Source organism: Mirounga angustirostris, unplaced genomic scaffold (genome assembly GCF_029215605.1).
Source record: "Mirounga angustirostris isolate CCGP_5_RB_7025 unplaced genomic scaffold, mMirAng1.0.hap1 SCAF_4, whole genome shotgun sequence".
Classification (NCBI taxonomy): Eukaryota; Metazoa; Chordata; class Mammalia; order Carnivora; family Phocidae; genus Mirounga; species Mirounga angustirostris.
The window spans coordinates 160,255,509-160,260,354 of NW_026991712.1; positions in this window are offsets into that span (position 1 = coordinate 160,255,509).

Consider the following 4,846-nt stretch of genomic DNA (forward strand, 5'->3'; position numbering starts at 1 on the left):
GATTCAATATCTTTCAAGAGTGTGAGCTTTGGAGTTCAATAAACCAGAATTTTTTTTAATGGAGGTACAATTTACACATAAAATGCACACATTTTAAAGTGTATAGTTCTAAAAAATAAAAAATAAAAAAATAAAGTGTATAGTTCTACAAGTTTTGAAACACTCATGTGACCACCACCACAATCAAAATATGGAACATTCCATTACCCCAAAAGGTTTTCTCATGCTGGTTCCCATTCAACCCCTTTCCCCTGTCCCTCTCCATAACCACTGATCTGCCCTCTGTATATGGGTTCCATTTGTCTTTATCAGAATTTTGTGTAAATGGAATCATACAATGTACACTGTGTCTGGCTTCTTTCCCTCAACATAGACTTTAAGATTTATCCGAGTGCTTGCAAGTTCCTGCAGTTTATTAATTGTTATTGCTGGGAAGTATTTCATTATATGGATATACCACAATTTGTTTATCATATTAATGATCATTTGGGTTTTTTGCTGTTATGAATAAAGTTGCTATGAACATACAATACAACTTTGATTAAACTTGCATTTTCGCTTATCCTGAGAAAACATCTCGGAGTGAAACTTCTTGGTCATGTGGTCAATGTATATTTAACTTTAAGAAACTGCAAAATAGGGGGGCACCCGGGTGGCTCAGTCAGTGAGCATCTGACTCTTGGTTTCAGCTCAGGTCATGATCTCGTGGGAGTCTGATTGAAGATTCTCTCCCTCTGCCCCTCCCCCCATGCCTGCACGTGCTCTCTCTAAAATAAAAAGGAACTGCAAAATAATTTTCCAAAGGGGCAATACCATTTTATACTCCCAACGGCAATGTAAGAGAGTTCCAGATGCTCCACATTCTCACTAACGTTTGGTATTTTTAGTTTTTAAAAAATTTTGGCCATTCTTGGGGTGCCTGGGTGGCTCAGTCTGTTAAGCATCTGCCTTCGGCTCAGGTCATGATCCCAGGGTCCTGGAATCGAGCCCCAGGTTGGGCTCCCTGCTCAGCAGGGAGCCTGCTTCTCCTTCTCCCACTCCCCCTGCTTGTGCTCTTTCTCTCAAATAAATAAATAAAATCTTTAAAAAATAATAATAAATAAAAATTTTTGGCCATTCTTGTTGGTGTGAAGAGGTAACTCATAATGTTTTAAATTTGCATTTTCCTGATTACTAATGATATCAAGCGCTTTTTTTTTTTTGAGCATCTTTTTATGTGCTCACTGACCATTTGTATCTTCTTTTGTGGAAATATGTACTCAAGTCTTTTGCCATTAAAAAAAACTGGGTTGTTAGCCCTTTTACTATAGATTTGTAGAAATGCAAGCTATATATGCATATGGTGTACACACATACCCCATACATAGTCTGGATATAAGACCTTCATCATATATACGTATTTTGAAGATTTCTCCCAATCTTGGCTTGCCTATTCATTTCTTTTTTTTTTTAAAGATTTTATTTATTTGACAGAGAGAGAGAAGAGAGAGCACAAGCAGGGCGAGTGGCAGGCAGAGGGAGAAGCAGGCTCCTGGCTGAGCAGGGAGCCCGATGCGGGACTCCATCCCAGGACCCTGGGATCATGACCCGAGAGAAGGCAGATGCTTAACTGACTGAGCCACCCAGGTGCCCTGGCTTGCCTATTCGTTTTTAATACTGTCTTCTGATGAACAGAAGTTTTAATTTAATGAAATCCAATTTATCAATTTCTCTTAATGGTTAGTGGCTTCTGTGTTCTTTGTAAGGTATCTTTGCCAACCTAAGATCATATATATACTCTCTTACATTTTCTAGAACTGTACTACTGGTAAATTCACTGATTCTTCTGTCATTTGGATACTGAGCCCATCCAGTGAGTTCTGCTTTTCAGCTCGATAATTTCAGATTGGTTTCCGTGTTTTTCTACTTGCTGAGATTTTTATTTTGTTTCAAGAGTTTGTAATTGCTCATTGAAGTATTTTTATGATGACTGCTTTAAAATCTTTGTCAGATAATTCCAACATCTGAATTATCTTTGTGTTGGCATCTGTTGATTCTGTTTCTTACTCAAGTTCCTAGTTCTTGGCATGATGAGTGATTTTCTATTGAAACCTGGACATTTTGTGTATTAGGTTACGAGACTCTGGATCCTACTTACAACCATTTTTTTTTTTTAAAGATTTTATTTATTTATTCATGAGAGACAGAGAGAGAGAAGCAGAGGGAGAAGCAGGCTCCCAAGGAGCAGGGAGCCCGATGTGGGGCTCGATCCCAGGACCCTGGGATCATGACCTGAGCCGAAGGCAGACGCTTAACCATCTGAGCCACCCAGGTGCCCCTACTTACAACCATTTTAGCTGGCAGTCACACTATTTCATGTAGTGCCCAGGTCCTGGCCTAATTTTGAGAGCTGTCATTCCAAAGACAATTTAGTTTTCAGAGTGCCTGCAGTGCTATTCTGTTCTGCTTCCTTTGTGTGCTACCAGAGACCAGCCTGAAAACCTGCATGGTATTCCACACTGTAATTCAGTTCCCAAATATTTGCCATACAAATTATATTCATTTTCACCTGTGGGTCATTCTGGGGTCTGCCTAGGACTTCATATACAGTTTTTTAAAAAATATTTTATTTATTTGAGAGTGTGCACAAGGAGGAGGAGTGGCAGAGGGAGAGGGAGAAGCAGGCTCCCCGCTGAGCAGGTAGCCCGATGCGGGCGAGATCCCAGGACCTTGGGACCACAACCAGAGCCAAAGGCAGACACCCAACCGACTGAGCCACCCAGGCACTCCTCACATATGTTTTAAAGAACCTCTTTCATCAGTTTCCTCATCTCCAAAATCCTCCTCTGCATGGATGAGGGTTACCTCACTGCTGCTGGATGGGTGGTGGGGTTAGCTGTCAAAGTCCAAGGCATCTTGCTTCTTCAAAGTGAGCAAGGGAGGAGAGTGAGTGAGGGAGAGAGCGAGCCAGCAAGGTGGAGATAACAGTCCTATGCATCCTGTCACTTCTAACATATTCTGTTAGAAACAAGTCACAAAGTCAGGCTTACACACCATAAAAGGGGATTATATTAGGGGATGGGGATCACTGAGAGTCATTTTATTTATTTATTTATTTATTTATTTATTTATTTATTTATTTATTTTAAAGATTTTATTTATATGACAGAGAGAGACACAGCAAGAGAGGGAACACAAGCAGGGGGAGTGGAGGAGGGAGAAGCAGGCTTCCTGCGGAGCAGGGAGCCCGATGCGGGGCTCGATCCCAGGACCCTGGGATCATGACCTAAGCCGAAGGCATACGCTTAACCATCTGAGCCACCCAGGCGCCCCTATTTCACCTGTGTTTTGTTCCTGTTCCTTTTTTCTTGCCTTCTTTTAGGTTAATCCTGTACATACAGTGAAATACACAGCTCTTAAGTGTACAGTTTCATGAGTTCTGATGATTGTGTACATCCATGTAATCACCACTACAATCAAGATAAAGAACCTTTCCACCACCCTCAGAAGTTCTCATGTCCTCTCCCATTCAAGCCCCATCCAATTGTCCCTCATAGGCAATTACTGCTTTGTTTTCTATTACTAGAGATTACTTTGGTCTTGAAATTCCTATGAATGGAATCATACAGTATATATAGTCTCTTGTGTCTGACTTCTTTCATACAACCTGCTTTTGAGATTCCTTCTATTGGCTTTTTTGCTCTTTCTTTGTATTAAAACTCTTTGATCTTCAGTGTCATTGAACCTCTCTCTTAGTGTCTCTGATTTGCTGTTAAGCCCATCTAGTGAATTTTTCATTTTAAGATTTTTAAAAATGTATTCATTGAGAGAGGAGGGGGAGAGGGAAAGGGAGACAATCTCAAGACTCCATGCTGAGCAAAGAGCCCAACGTGGGGCTCGATCTCATGATCCTGAGATCATGACCTGAACCAAAATCAAGAGTCAGTTGCTCAATCGACTGAGCCATTCAGGCGCCCCCTCATGAATTTTTCATTTTAGTTATGGTAGTTTTCGCAGTTCTAAAATTTCATTTGCTTTCTTCCATGTTTTCATTTCTCTTCTAAGATACCCTACCTCTTCATCTATTATAGTACATGAACATATTTTTTTAAAGATTTATTTATTTGAGACAGTGAGAGAGAGCAAGAGGGGGAGGGGCTGAAGGAGATGGAGAGAGAGAAGCTCAAGCAGACTCCCTGCTGGGCAGGGAGCCCAACACAGGGCTCGATCTCACAACCCTGAGATCATGATCTGAGCCAAAATCAAGAGTCAGCTGCTTAACCGACTAAGCCACCCAGGCACCCCATGAACATATTTTTAATAGATGCTTTTAAGTCCTTGTCTGCTAATTGAACTTCTGAATCATCTTGGGGTCTATTTCTGTTGACTGCTTTTTCCCTTTACTATGGGTCACATTTCCTGTTTATAGTATACATGTCTACTGTATACTGAATATTGTGAGTGACAAAAGTAGTACTCTGGCTTCTGTTATTATCTTCTCAAGAGTGTTGATTTTATTCTGTCAGGTAGCCATATTACTGGCTGATCTCTTTGGACTTGTGGAAATTTAATTTTATCCAATGTCAAAAATTGTCAAAACATCAATTGACCAATAGCTATATGGGTTTATTTCTGGACTCTCATTTCTTTTCCATTGATCTATATATGTCTACACTTATGCCAGTATCACACTATCTTACTATTGCTTTGTAGTATTTTTGAAATTAGGAAGTGAGAGCCCTCCTCTTTGTTCTTCACTTTCAAGATTGCTTTGGCAATTCTGGGTCCCTTATAATTCCATATGAATTTTAAGATCCAGTTTGTCAATTTCTACAAAGAAGCTAGCTGGGATTCTGATAGGGATTAT